The sequence below is a fragment of the Triticum aestivum genome, chromosome 5D (genome assembly GCF_018294505.1).
Source record: "Triticum aestivum cultivar Chinese Spring chromosome 5D, IWGSC CS RefSeq v2.1, whole genome shotgun sequence".
Taxonomy (NCBI): Eukaryota; Viridiplantae; Streptophyta; class Magnoliopsida; order Poales; family Poaceae; genus Triticum; species Triticum aestivum.
The window spans coordinates 17,393,711-17,410,154 of record NC_057808.1 but is presented as its reverse complement, the minus strand read 5'-3'; positions in this window follow the sequence as shown (position 1 = coordinate 17,410,154).

Genomic DNA, 16,444 nt, shown 5'->3' with positions numbered 1-16,444 from the left:
GTGTATTTTGAGAGTACTTTCAGATATGAATGTCTTTTGAATTTCAAATTTGCACTATTGAGCATATGAAGTATTTTATGAATTCTAGAGATCTGTTTTTAGCACTTAAAAAAATGTAGTTTCATAAGAATATAAAAGTGCAGACAATGTGATTCTCAGAGAAGAAACTACACGTTTCGGTTTCAGATAAGAAACTGCAAGTTCAGTTTCAGATAAGAAACTGCAAATTTCAGAGGCAGAGCATTCATATTAACACGGCCTTTTCAAACGGGGTTAACATCATGTTGGAAGTTTTATTCATGGTCGAAAATGGAACTACCAACCATTTAACATCATGCTGATCAACATTCATGCATAGCACATCTTCATATGATGCACAGTCAAAAAGGTATGCTATTTTCAAAATGCCCACACAATGTCGAGTGTGCGAAAAACAGAGAAAACGAGGGAAAAAGTTTTGGCAAGTGTTGGACGTGGTGTGCATAGATGACAATGGGGACCCACATGTAAATAATGGCAGAGGCAAAAAATTTGGAGATATTTTCTCTGCATCAGGTGAAATCGAACACGGGCGGAAGAGTTGTCACCTGTTGGGTAGTGTCACTTGGCCGCTGGGCTAGTTCAGTACTTTCGTTACAAATAGGGCACTGCCTCAGGTGGTCCGATCTCCTCCTGCGCCTTTGTGCGCTTGCCGTGGCGCCGCTGTCTGCCGTTGTGAACATGCTGAACAAACGAGAGGAATCTGGAGAGGACTGTACGTGCAGAGGCGGACAGTCGGGACCCACCAGGTCTATGGCCGTACGCAAGCAAGTGCCTCATCGAAAAAACACTTCCTCCTAATGCTATACTGACGTTGGGGCCCATGGGTTTGTCAACATAGTTACATTTTTTAGGTGCTTCACCGTAGTTACTATAGGAGATAAATTCACAACGAAGCCAGGGAGCTGGCAGGTATCATTTATTATCACTGGGGCAGCAAGTATCAGCTGGATTTTGGGCTGCCCCGTCTAGGCTTTCTTTTTTAACATGCGCAGCTCACGACATGCCAGTTTGTATTTTTTTGAGGGCCGTCATGTATCGACCGGCCTATGGACCTCCCATCCGAGGTTTTATTTTTCCTGAAACACCGGCAACCCAATTTATGTATTTTTTTGAAGAAGACGCAGAGGTCTGTTCTATTTTTCTATATAAAAATAGGAACGCCTGGTCCAACTTATGTTTCCCTTCTAACTATATTATATATATTTAAATTATTTTATATGTTATTATATATTATTGTTATTGTCATCATATATTTAACAGATACTTCCATATGTAAGAAAAAATATCCCACATCTTATTAACTTATAAAAATAATTTCTTAACAATAAAATCCTGGATTTTTTTGGCAACGAAAATCCTGGTGATTGTGTACAAAAGCTTGGTAAGATTTAAGGACCAATGTAATAATAAATCACTTATTATTTAAATATATTTATAACAAAATGCTCAGCCCCTGTTTATTTTTTGATAACATTGCTATGCCCAACCCAACATTATAATTAGAATCAGCCCAGCAAAATCATGTATATCGAGAAAGTGCAAATGGCCTATAATATTTTAGGAAAAAAATAAATGAGCCGCATGGATGCTACATTATTTGTTCACCCAGCCCAGCAAATGGACTATAATTCTAAAAAAAGATCAAATTGACTGTAAATTCTGAAAAATGGGTTAAATACGTGCCACATTTTTGGAGGCTGGAATGTGGGCCAACAGGTCGAAGCCAATGCAAGTCGTTGTCAACTTAGTCAACAAATGATTCTGACATTGTTAGCCGTTGGATTTACATCCAACGACCGGCATCCATCTTCAATCTCTCGTCTTCTTCCTCTAGCGCCGTCGGGACCACCTGCTCCCGCCTCCTGCTGCTAGCAGCTCTGCTTAGCATGCTTCGCTGTGAAGCGCTACCCCACCGTTGGCCAGGCCATCCCTCCACCCCTCCACACCTCTTGTTCTTCTCCACCGACTGCCGAACCACACCGCACCAGAACCAGTTAACCCTCGTACACCTCTCCACCTGCGACTCTACTCCCGTGTCTTCCCATCTTCGGCTCGTTGGTGTCCGGGGCCTCGCCGTCGTCCACCACCTTGGATGCCTCGGCGCAGAGTGGTCAACATGGTCAACGAACGACATCCATCGGAAGTAGACTGTGCGTGGAGGCTGACAGCTCGGTCCACGGCCGCACGCAAGGAAATGCCTCCTTATTACGCACAAAATGATGATTCCTCCACCTTACAGCTAGGACCCACCGGAAGGGCCTCCTTATTACGCGCAAAAACGTTCCCCCCGCTGACAGGTCGAACCCACCAGCTATATCTTCGCACGCAAGGAAGTGCCTCCTTATTACGCACAAAAAAATGAATACCCTCCTGCTAACTGGGACCCACCATAGTGGGAGGCTGACTTGTGGCCTACTAAGTTGACGGGGAGGGAGGGCTTTGTCAACTTAGTCAATATGAACCATTCTAGCTCCAGTGACCGTACGATGTCCATCCAACAGCCCTAGTGCTTCTTCAACCTTTGGTCTTCTTGCTCCAGCCGCCCAAAGCAGCACCGGTCATGCCGCGTGCTCCTCCCTCCCGTGGCCGGCTGTGATGCCGCGGAGGCCTCACCGGCCCCCTACTACTCCCACGCTAGCCTGGCCATCCCTCTACTCACCCACACCCCCTGTTATTCTACGACGACGGCAGCCTCACACCGTAGCCGAACCAGTGAACCCTCGTACTCCTCTCCGCATGGGCATCCACTACCGCGTCTTCCCCGGCTCCACGTCGTCCCCTTCCTAGGCCTCGCCATCGTCCACCGCCCTGGTGCTCTCGGCGCGGCGTGGTCAACGTGGTCAAGGAACGACTTCCATCGGAAGAGTAATGTATGTGGAGAGGCTGACAGCTGGGTCCACGGCCGCAGCAAGGAAGTGCCTCCTTATACGCGGAAAATAATGATTCCTCCACCTGACAGCAAGGACCCACAGGACGGGCCACCGTATTTCGTGAAAAAAATGTTTCCCCCTGACTGCTAGGACCCACCAGCTACATCTTCGCACGCAAGGAAGTGCCTAACAGTCGGGACCCACCTGGTCGAAGCATACGTAGCATTGTTATTCTGGTCGTGAACGTGTACGTACATACTGGTCGATGTAGAGGCGCGCACGTGTCGTAGTAGAGGCACGCACATAGCATGTACACGTACGTACAATGGCTAGGGTGCAAGAAAGAAAATACGGCCACGTACGTACATACGGGCGGGGTCTCGAACGCCTACTCGCGCATACGTATGGCTAGGGCTGGTGTACATGGCTGTGTCGGAACGAAGAAGCTGCGCCGTCATCGTGTTCATGGGGAGGCAACCGGCTGGGTCAGAACGGAATGCGTCGTCGTGTTCATCATGAGCCAACCAGCTTGGACGGAACAGGCGATGGAAACGAGGCCTGGCATACCGCAGAACGGAGGAAACGACCTTGTGTTCGACCGGCCACGGTCGAAACAGGATCCTGTTCATTGGGAGGGGTCTGGCTTACCGCAATGAGGAAACAGACCTCCTACGGTCGAAACGGGGTCCTGTTAATCGGGAGGGGTGTGGCGTACCGCAAAACGGAGGAAACGGACTTGTGTTGGAGCGCTACGGTCGAAACGGGGGTCTTGTTCATCGGGAGGGGTGTGGCGTATCGCCAAACGGGACTCCACGGGATACTGTTCATCTCCACCGTCGACCTCCTCCAGCCTCCACGGGCTACTGTTCATCCACCGTCGACCTCCTCCAGCCTGCACCTACGACTGTTCATCCACGGGATCCTATTCATCCAGCCTCCACCGCACGCTCCTCCACCGGCTACTGTTCAACTAGCCCTCTCCACGGGGTCATGTTCAACCACCCCTCCACGGGCTACTGTTCATCCAGCCCTCCACCGGCTACTGTTCAACCAGCCCTCCACCGGCTTCTGTTCAACCAGCCCTCCACGGGGTCCTGTTCATCCAGCCCTCACGGGGTCCTGTTCATCCACCGGCTCGATCGATCGGGGTACTGTTCATCCAGCGGCAACGGCCTCTACTACCACGGGGTCCTGTTCATCCAACCCCCCACCCCCACCGGGAACAGTTCATCCAAACCCCCTCGCAACGCTCACTGTTCATCAAGGGAAGGATGCAGCAGTGTTCGATCGGCTTCAGTTAGCAGCAATAGCGAAGGAATCACTCAGGTTCAGTTAATAGCAAGAGACCGATCGATCGCTCGGGTTCAGTAACACGTAGCCTGCAGTGCAATCGCTCGGGTTCAGTTAGAGCCCAACGCCTCGCACACACGCGCGTACGTACGAGAGAAATGCGCATCGCTCGGCCCCCGACCACCCACCGTAACCGGGAACTCCCCGATATTTTCCTCGCCCTCGCTTCTACCACGGTTTTTTTCCGTCATGGACGGCCCAAAGAATGTCATGCAGCTGCGTCTCCGGCCCGCCCAAGACGAAAAGCCCATTTTCTGTCATGATTTTTTGTCATAGAAGTAGGAGCCCACCACATCTATGATGATACCGGGTTTTGTCACAATTATCGTCATACAAGTGTCATAAGCATGACAGGAAAAAAATTCGTTCGGCCCAAAATGTCACGGATGTGTCTTTTTTTTGTAGTGTCCATCACCTCATCGGTGAGGCATAAGGTGTGTGCGGCACCTCTGTATCAGGCGATGTCGCGGCGCAATTCGGATGAAGTCCGTATGCGGTTTTCGGCCCGGGTGAGGTTGTGCCTGTCGCGCCAGGCCTGATGGCCGTCCTCTCGCGTTGGAGCATGCCCCCTTGATCCATAGATTGATCTTGTCTGACTGGCTCTATTGTCCAGGTCCTTACGTAGGTCATAGGTATAGCCCGGGGCCGCTGCCTCCCTGCCTCGATGGCGGGGTGGCGCGGGCTGGTGTTCGGCGTAAGTAGCCGGTCCGTCCCGTCCACGTGGTTGTCGGCCAGGTTCGTCAGCGGGTTTATACTTTGGCGGTATTGGCTCAAGTGCCTCGTCGTCAAATTGTGGTAGCAGCTTGCGCTTCGGGTAGCTCTTGGTTGGACGTTCGAGGCCATATTCCTTGGCTGCCAGGACTTTAGTCCATCTATCATTGAGCGTATCCTGTTCGGCTTGGAGTTGCTGCTGCTTATTTTTTAGGCTTCTCGTTGTGGCGATTAGCCGGCGCTTAAAGCGGTCTTGTTTGAGGGGTTCCTCCGGCACGATGAAGTCTTCGTCACCGAGGCTCACATCCTCCTTGGAGATCGGTAGGTAGTTACTATCCTCCGAGTCCTTGTTCCCGACCAGATCGTCGGGGTTAACTTGCCCATCCTCCCAATCACACTGTTTGGATGTTGGCTCGACAGGGGCTTCAGGGTTTTCGGCATTCTCCGGAGTGTTATTGTATCTGGTGCCGGTATTGTTGTCTTTCTCGCGACGCGATTTTGAGCGGCGCCGCTGACGTCAACGCTTTGGAGGTGCTTCAGTAGGCTTGTCCTCAACCGGATCCTTCTTGCCGTCGTCGTCATCCTCTTTGGGTGTGTGATACGTCTCCAACGTATCTATACTTTTTGATTGTTCCATTCTATTATATTATCTGTTTTGGATGTTTAATGGGCTTTAAATGCTCTTTTATATTATTTTTGGGACTAACCTATTAACCGGAGGCCCAGTGCCAGTTTCTGTTTTTTGCCTACTTTAGAGTTTCGCAGAAAAGGAATACCAAATGGAGTCCAACGGAATGAAACCTTCGCAATGATCTTTCTTGGACTGAAAGCAATCCAGAAGACTTGGAGTTGAAGTCTGGAACTCCACGAGGTCGCCACGAGGCATGAGGGCGTGCCCAGGGGGTAGGCATGCCCCCACCCTCATGGGCCCCTCGTAGCTCCATCGACGTACTTCTTTCGCCTATATATACTCTTATACCCTAGAAAAATCAGGGGGAGCCACGAAACCACTTTTCCACCGCCGCAACCTTCTGTACCCGTGAGATCCCATCTTGGGGCCTTTTCCAGCGATCTGCCGGAGGGGGAATCAATCACGGAGGGCTTCTACATCGACACCATAGCCTCTCTGATGAAGCGTGAGTAGTTTACCATAGACCTTCGGGTCCATAGTTATTAGCTAGATGGCTTCTTCTCTCTCTTTGATGCTCAATACAAAGTTCTCCTTGATGTTCTTGGAGATCTATTCGATATAATACTCTTTTGCGGTGTGTTTGCCGAGATCCGATGAATTGTGGATTTATGAACAAGATTATCTATGAATATTATTCGGTTCTTCTCTAAATTCTTAGATGCATGATTTGATATCTTTGCAAGTCTCTTCGAATTATCAGTTTAGTTTGGCCTACTAGATTGATCTTTCTTGCAATGGGAGAAGTGCTTAGCTTTGGGTTCAATCTTGCGGTGTCCTTTCCCAGTGACAGTAGGGGCAGCAAGGCACGTATTGTACTGTTTCCATCAAGGATAAAAAGATGGGGTTTATATCATATTGCTTGAGTTTATCCTTCTACATCATGTCATCTTGCTTAATGCTTACTCTGTTCTTATGAACTTAATACTCTAGATGCATGTTGGATAGCGGTCGATGTGTGGAGTAATAGTAGTAGATGCAGAATCATTTCGGTCTACTTGACACAGACGTGATGCCTATATTCATGATCATTGCCTTAGATATCTTCATAACTATGCGCTTTTCTATCAATTGCTCGGCAGTAATTTGTTCACCCACCGTAATACATGCTATCTTGAGAGAAGCCACTAGTGAAACCTATGGCCCCCGGGTCTCTTTCTTATTATATTGCATCCCTTTTATTTACATCGCATCTCGTTTACTATTTTTGCAATCTTTACTTTCCAATCTATACAACAAAAATACCAAAAATATTTATTTTACTATCTCTACTTTTGCGAGTGACCGTGAAGGGATTGACAACCCCTTTATCGCGTTGGTTGCAAGGTTCTTGATTGTTTGTGCAGGTACTAGGTGCCTTGTGCATTGTCTCCTGCTGGATTGATACCTTGGTTCTCAAAACTGAGGGAAATACTTACGCTACTTTGTTGCATCACCCTTTCCTCTTCAAGGGAAAACCAATGCATGCTCAAGAGGTAGCAGTGTGTCCACCATATACACGTCATATGTGGAGGTGGCCGTCCAACATCCGGTAAACGGCGGGTCTTGGCCTTGTTCGTCTCCGGCATCATCGTCCATTCCGTCGATGTCTTTGGAGGCGTAGTCCAGCATGTCGGTTAAAACTTCGACAGTGGTTATGAAGTGGTGGTGGGTGGGACGTTGATACGTCTCCAACATATCTATAATTTATGAAGTATTCATGCTATTATATTGTCCATCTTGGATGTTTTATGGGCTTTACTATGCACTTTTCTATTACTTTTGGGACTAACCTATTGACCCAGAGCCCAGTGCCAGTTTCTGTTTTTCCCCTTGTTTCAGTGTTTCGTAGAAAAGGAATATCAAATGGAGTCCAAACGGAATGAAACCTTCGGAAAAGTTATTTTTGGAAAGAAAGCAATACGGGAGACTTGGAGTGCACATCAGGAGATCAACGAGGAGAGCACGAGGCAGGGGGGCGCGCCCACCCCCCTGGGCGCGCCCTCCACCCTCGTGGGCCCCTCGTGGCTCCGCTTACCGACTTCTTTCGCCTATATATTCCCATATACCCTAAAACCTTCGGAGAACAGAATAGATCGGGAGTTCCGCCACCACAAGCCTCTGTAGCCACCAAAAAACCAATCGGGACCCTGTTCTGGCACCCTGCCAGAGGGGGGATCCCTCACCGGTGGCCATCTTCATCATCCCGGCGCTCTCCATGACGAGGAGGGAGTAGTTCACCCTCGGGGCTGAGGGTATGTACCAGTAGCTATGTGTTTGATCTCTCTCTCTCTCGTGTTCTTGATTTGGCACGATCTTGATGTATCGCGAGCTTTGCTATTATAGTTGGATCTTATGATGTTTCTCCCCATCTACTCTCTTGTAATGGATTGAGTTTTCCCTTTGAAGTTATCTTATCGGATTGAGTCTTTAAGGATTTGAGAACACTTGATGTATGTCTTGCCGTGCTTATCTGTGGTGACAATGGGATATCACGTGATCCACTTGACGTATGTTTTGGTGATCAACTTGCGGGTTCCGCCCATGAACCTATGCATAGGGGTTGGCACACGTTTTCGTCTTGACTCTCCGGTAGAAACATTGGGGCACTCTTTGAAGTTCTTTGTGTTGGTTGAATAGATGAATTTGAGATTGTGTGATGCATATCGTATAATCATACCCACGGATACTTGAGGTGACATTGGAGTATCTAGGTGACATTAGGGTTTTGGTTGATGTGTCTCTTAAGGTGTTATTTTACTACGAACTCTAGGGCTGTTTGTGACACTTATAGGAATAGCCCAATGGATTGATCGGAAAGAATAACTTTGAGGTGGTTTCGTACCCTACCATAATCTCTTCGTTTGTTCTCCGCTATAAGTGACTTTGGAGTGACTCTTTGTTGCATGTTGAGGGATAGTTATACGATCCAATTATGTTACTATTGTTGAGAGAACTTGCACTAGTGAAAGTATGAACCCTAGGCCTTGTTTCCTAGCATTGCAATACCGTTTGTGCTCACTTTTATCATTAGTTACCTTGCTGTTTTTATATTTTCAAATTACAAAGGCCTATATCTACCATCCATATTGCACTTGTATCACCATCTCTTCGCCGAACTAGTGCACCTATACAATTTACCATTGTATTGGGTGTGTTGGGGACACAAGAGACTCTTTGTTATTTGGTTGCAGGGTTGTTTGAGAGAGACCATCTTCATCCTACGCCTCCCACGGATTGATAAACCTTAGGTCATCCACTTGAGGGAAATTTGCTACTATCCTACAAACCTCTGCACTTGGAGGCCCAACAACGTCTACAAGAAGAAGGTTGCGTAGTAGACATCAAGCTCTTTTCTGGCGTCGTTGCCGGGGAGGCTAGGTAAGCGGCACTCACACCCCGTCAACTAAGCTCTTTTCTGGCGCCGTTGCCGGGGAGGTGAGTGCTTGAAGGTATATCTTTAGATCTTGCAATTGAGTCTTTTAGTTTCTTGTTTTATCACTAGTTTAGTCTATAAAAGAAAACTACAAAAAAATAGAATTGAGTTTACCTCATATGCTTCATCTTTTTAATATCTTTCGTGAGAATGATGGTAAGGAAAATTGTGCTCAATTGCTAGAAGAAGAATGCATTAAAATGTTTGGTACTAGATCTTTGTATGATGAGCATGATTGCAATGTTGTTAGTATGAATTCTTTGAATACCCATGATGCTAATGATATGCAAAGCCAGAAGCTTGGGGATGCTATGTTTGATGAACATGATATGTTTAGTCCCCCAAGTTTTGATGAGCAAATTTATTATGATGATTATTGTGATGACACGTATGCTATAAAGAATAAAGATAACCATGAAACTTGTCATCATGATTTTAATTTTCAATTGGATTATCCTTCACATGATAGTTATTTTGTTGAGTTTGCTCCCACTACTATTGATGAGAATAAATTTGCTTATGTGGAGAGTAATAAAAATTCTATGCTTATGCATCATGAAAAGAGTGCGTCGATGTGTGGAGTAATAGTAGTAGATGCAGAATCATTTCGGTCTACTTGACACAGACGTGATGCCTATATTCATGATCATTGCCTTAGATATCTTCATAACTATGCGCTTTTCTATCAATTGCTCGGCAGTAATTTGTTCACCCACCGTAATACATGCTATCTTGAGAGAAGCCACTAGTGAAACCTATGGCCCCCGGGTCTCTTTCTTATTATATTGCATCTCTTTTATTTACATCGCATCTCGTTTACTATTTTTGCAATCTTTACTTTCCAATCTATACAACAAAAATACCAAAAATATTTATTTTACTATCTCTACTTTTGCGAGTGACCGTGAAGGGATTGACAACCCCTTTATCGCGTTGGTTGCAAGGTTCTTGATTGTTTGTGCAGGTACTAGGTGCCTTGTGCATTGTCTCCTGCTGGATTGATACCTTGGTTCTCAAAACTGAGGGAAATACTTACGCTACTTTGCTGCATCACCCTTTCCTCTTCAAGGGAAAACCAATGCATGCTCAAGAGGTAGCAGTGTGTCCACCATATACACGTCATATGTGGAGGTGGCCGTCCAACATCCGGTAAACAGCGGGTCTTGGCCTTGTTCGTCTCCGGCATCGTCGTCCATGCCGTCGATGTCTTCAGAGGCGTACTCCAGCATGTCAGTTAAATCTTCGACAGTGGTTATGAAGTGGTGGTGGGTGGGACATTGATACGTCTCCAACGTATCTATAATTTATGAAGTATTCATGCTATTATATTATCCATCTTGGATGTTTTATGGGCTTTACTATGCACTTTTCTATTACTTTTGGGACTAACCTATTGACCCAGAGCCCAGTGCCAGTTTCTGTTTTTTCCCTTGTTTCAGTGTTTCGTAGAAAAGGAATATCAAACGGAGTCCAAACGGAATGAAACCTTCGGAAAAGTTATTTTTGGAAAGAAAGCAATACGGGAGACTTGGAGTGCACATCAGGAGATAAACGAGGAGAGCACGAGGCAGGGGGGTGCGCCCACCCCCCCTGGGCGCGCCCTCCACCCTCGTGGGCCCCTCGTGGCTCCGCTTACCGACTTCTTTCGCCTATATATTCCCATATACCCTAAAACCTTCGGAGAACAGAATAGATCGGGAGTTCCGCCACCGCAAGCCTCTGTAGCCACCAAAAAACCAATCGGGACCCTGTTCTGGCACCCTGCCAGAGGGGGGATCCCTCACCGGTGGCCATCTTCATCATCCCGGCGCTCTCCATGACGAGGAGGGAGTAGTTCACCCTCGGGGCTGAGGGTATGTACCAGTAGCTATGTGTTTGATCTCTCTCTCTCGTGTTCTTGATTTGGCACGATCTTGATGTATCGCGAGCTTTGCTATTATAGTTGGATCTTATGATGTTTCTCCCCATCTACTCTCTTGTAATGGATTGAGTTTTCCCTTTGAAGTTATCTTATCGGATTGAGTCTTTAAGGATTTGAGAACACTTGATGTATGTCTTGCCGTGCTTATCTGTGGTGACAATGGGATATCACGTGATCCACTTGATGTATGTTTTGGTGATCAACTTGCGGGTTCCGCCCATGAACCTATGCATAGGGGTTGGCACACGTTTTCGTCTTGACTCTCCGGTAGAAACTTTGGGGCACTCTTTGAAGTTCTTTGTGTTGGTTGAATAGATGAATTTGAGATTGTGTGATGCATATCGTATAATCATACCCACGGATACTTGAGGTGACATTGGAGTATCTAGGTGACATTAGGGTTTTGGTTGATGTGTCTCTTAAGGTGTTATTTTACTACGAACTCTAGGGCTGTTTGTGACACTTATAGGAACAGCCCAATGGATTGATCGGAAAGAATAACTTTGAGGTGGTTTCGTACCCTACCAAAATCTCTTCGTTTGTTCTCCGCTATAAGTGACTTTGGAGTGACTCTTTGTTGCATGTTGAGGGATAGTTATACGATCCAATTATGTTACTATTGTTGAGAGAACTTGCACTAGTGAAAGTATGAACCCTAGGCCTTGTTTCCTAGCATTGCAATACCGTTTGTGCTCACTTTTATCATTAATTACCTTGCTGTTTTTATATTTTCAAATTACAAATACCTATATCTACCATCCATATTGCACTTGTATCACCATCTCTTCGCTGAACTAGTGCACCTATACAATTTACCGTTGTATTGGGTGTGTTGGGGACACAAGAGACTCTTTGTTATTTGGTTGCAGGGTTGTTTGAGAGAGACCATCTTCATCCTACGCCTCCCACGGATTGATAAACCTTAGGTCATCCACTTGAGGGAAATTTCCTACTGTCCTACAAACCTCTGCACTTGGAGGCCCAACAACGTCTACAAGAAGAAGGTTGCGTAGTAGACATCAAGCTCTTTTCTGGCGTCGTTGCCGGGGAGGCTAGGTAAGAGGCACTCACACCCCGTCAACTAAGCTCTTTTCTGGCGCCGTTGCCGGGGAGGTGAGTGCTTGAAGGTATATCTTTAGATCTTGCAATTGAGTCTTTTAGTTTCTTGTTTTATCACTAGTTTAGTCTATAAAAGAAAACTACAAAAAAACGGAATTGAGTTTACCTCATATGCTTCATCTTTTTAATATCTTTCGTGAGAACGATGGAAAGGAAAATTGTGCTCAATTGCTAGAAGAAGAATGCATTAAAATGTTTGGTACTAGATCTTTGTATGATGAGCATGATTGCAATGTTGTTAGTATGAATTCTTTGAATACCCATGATGCTAATGATATGCAAAGCCAGAAGCTTGGGGATGCTATGTTTGATGAACATGATATGTTTAGTCCCCCAAGTTTTGATGAGCAAATTTATTATGATGATTATTGTGATGACACGTATGCTATAAAGAATAAAGATAACCATGAAACTTTTCATCATGATTTTAATTTTCAATTGGATTATCCTTCACATGATAGTTATTTTGTTGAGTTTGCTCCCACTACTATTGATGAGAATAAATTTGCTTATGTGGAGAGTAATAAAAATTCTATGCTTATGCATCATGAAAAGAGTGCTTTATGTGATAGTTATATTGTTGAATTCATTCATGATGCTACTGAAAATTATTATGAGGGAGGAATATATGCTTGTAGGAATTGCAATAATATCAAGTTTCCTCTCTATGTGCTTAAAGTTTTAAAGTTATGCTTGTTTTACCTTCCGATGCAAGTTGATTTTTTTCCCATAAGTTTTTTGCTCACAAAATCCCTATGCATAGGAAGTGGGTTAGACTTAAATGTGCTAGTCATATTATTCATGATGCTCTCTTTATGTTTCAATTCTTACCTTTTATGTGAGCATCATTGAAATCATCATGCCTAGCTAGGGGCGTTAAACGTTAGCGCTTGTTGGGAGGCAACCCAACTTTATTTTAGTTTCTTGCTTTTTGGTTCTGTTTAGGAATAAATAATCTATCTAGCCTCTGGTTAGATGTGGTCTTATGTTTTAATTAGTGTTTGTGCCAAGTAAGACCTATAGGATCTTCTTGGATGATAGTTATTTGATCTTGCTGAAAATTCAAGAAACTTTCTGTTCACGAAAATAATTGTTTAAAATCACCAGAACGTGATAAAATACTGATTCCAATTGCATAAGATCAATAATCAAATTATCTAGGTCATCCTATTTTGATAGAATTTTTTGAGTTCCAGAAGTTTGCATTAGTTACAGATTACTACAGATTGTTCTGTTTTTGACAGATTCTGTTTTTCGTGTGTTGTTTGCTTATTTTGATGAATCTATGGCTAGTAAAATAATTTATAAACCATAGAGAAGTTGGAATACAGTAGATTCAACACCAATACAAATAAAGAATGAGTTCATTACAGTACCTTGAAGTGGTGTTTTGTTTTCTTTCGCTGACGGAGCTCACGAGATCTTCTGTTAAGTTTTGTGTTGTGAAGTTTTCAAGTTTTGGGTAAAGATTCGATGGACTATGGAATAAGGAGTGGCCAGAGCCTCAGCTTGGGGATTCCCAAGGCACCCCAAGGTAATATTCAAGGACAACCAAGAGCTTAAGCTTGGGGATGCCCCGGATGGCATCCCCTCTTTCGTCTTCGTTCATCGGTAACTTTACTTGGAGCTATATTTTTATTCACCACATGATATGTGTTTTTCTTGGAGCGTCATTTTCTTTTCTTTTGTTTTTCTTGCTGTTATTTATAATAATGTTTTGCATCTCTATTTTCAATAAAAATGTCAAGGATAGCCTTTACCATGCTTATTTTGCAAGTATACATGTTGCTGTTTCAAAACAGAAAGTTTACCGTTGTTGCAAAAATTCCCTAGAAAATTCAGAATGTGATAAAATGTTGAAACCTTTGGCATAATAAGCTCTGATAAATTTACTACAGTGGGAATTTTCTTTCATAATTTTTGGAGTTAGGGAAGTATGATGAATCTTGCATTCTTTACAGACTGTACTGTTTTGGCAGATTGCTGTTATGTTTGCATATGTTTGCTTGTTTAATGATTCTATTTGAGGATAGGACTATTAAATATGCAGAGGCATTTAGTATGCAATGTTGAATAATAATTTTAGTGATTTGCTACAGTAGAGTATGATAAGGTTTTTGCATTGGTTTATACTAACTTATCTCACGAGTTCTTGTTGAGTTTGGTGTGGATGAAGGTTTCGAGATTTAGGAAACCGTGATATGAGACGACTTAAGGAGACACAAAAGCTCAAGCTTGGGGATGCCCAAGGCACCCCAAGATAATATTTCAAGAAGTCTCAAGAATCTAAGCTTGGGGATGCCCCGGTAGGCATCCCACCTTTCTTCTTCAACAATTATCGGTTAGTATCGGTTGAGCCTAAGTTTTTGCTTCTTCACATGATGAGTACTATCCTTGAAATGTAGTTTTATTTTGTTTTGCTTGCTGTTTGAATAATATCCCAAGATCTGAAATTCTTAAATGAGAGAGAGTCTTCACATAGCTACATAATTATTTAATTACTCATTGATCTTCACTTATATCTTTTTGGAGTAGTTTGTCATTTACTCGTGTGCTTCACTTATATCTTATGAGTAAATCGTTGAATGATTTGAATGTCATAAATCTGAAATTATATATGTTTCATATGCCTTTCCCATGGGGAGTAATGACTTCACATATAAGAAGTAGAGGTGGTAAATTTATTGAAGGTTAGCAAACATTGTATTGGTCACTTGAACAATTCATGAAAGAATATTGAAGGAGGAGAGATTTCACATATAAATATACTATCTTGGACATCTTCTATGATTGTGAGCCCCATTAATTATTTTCAAACCTGAGAAAATTAGTTGAAGTTGGACAAGGAAGACAACATGATGAGTTATGCTTGGGTATATTTGTATAGAAGTTATATTGTTATGGATCCTCTAACATGTGGTGCTTGCTATTTAGAATCCTTTGCTAGCCAAAATATCTGTACTAAGCGGGAATACTGCTTGTGCATCCAAAATCCTTGAACCAAGTTTCTTCCATGAGTGTCCACCATATCTACCTATATGCGGTATTTACCTGCCGTTCCAAGTAAATTTGCATGTGCCAAACTCTAAACCTTCAAATAATAATCTGTTTTGTATGCCCGAATCGCTCATGTAGCACCTAGGGGCTGTCAGTATCTTCCATGCTAGGTGGGTTATTCTCACGATGAGTGGACTTCGCTCATCATTCACGAGAAAATGGCTGGTAACTGGGATGCCCAGTCCTATGATCAAAAGATCAAAAACAAATTCGCAAATAATTTAAACAAAACTCCCCCAGGAATGTTGATAGTTGGACGGCACCCGTTGTTTCGGACAAGCCGTGGAGTGTGAATGTTGGTGGAGGGGGAGTAAAAACTTTACCTTTCTGCGTGGGAACCGCCTATAATGTATGTAGTATGGAAGATATTGGGAACTCTTGGTCGTTATGTTGACAATGAAAGCATACCTCTCAAAATTATTTTCATCTCTGTTTTTTGCTTCGAGCTCTGGCACCTCTGCAAATCCCTGCTTCCCTCTGCGAAGGGCCTATCTTTTACTTTTATGCAAGAGTCAGTAGTATTCCTTCTCATTCCAACCTACTCTTTCGTTGGCAAGCATCATGTGATGGAAAGATCTAAGCATATATGGCCATTCAAATATATTTGATCATGAATTATTATTGTTGACAATTATCTATATGATAAATAAGTTGGGAGGCGAAACATTAAGCCCCTATCTTTCTCTGTGTTCGATGGATGCTATTTGTTCTAAAAATATGCTTTGAGTGGTAGCAATCATGGAAGACTAAAAGATAGTTGAGTATGTGAAGTTTGCTGAATCAAAGCTCTGACATAGACTCTTCCTGAAAATAAGATGAATTGTAATTGTTTGATGACTAATAACACGGTTTGTTAGTTTTCAAGAAAGTTTATGATCTATACTTTAACATGTGAATAGTTTGTTACTTGATCATGCAATGTTTTATGATATGAGCTACTGTTATGACATATAATGATGCTAGAAAAGGTGATTGAAATTATCATTGATCAAACTTGTGCACCTGCTAGCATTCACACTTCATAAATTCTCTCTTTTATCATTTACCTACTCGAGGACGAGCAGGAATTAAGCGTGGGGATGCTGATACGTCTCTAGCGTATCTATAATTTATGAAGTATTCATGCTATTATATTATCCATCTTGGATGCTTTGTGGGCTTTACTATGCACTTTTATATTACTTTTGGGACTAACCTATTGACCCAGAGCCCAGTGCCAGTTTCTGTTTTTTCCCTTGTTTCAGTGTTTCGCAGAAAAGGAATATCAAACG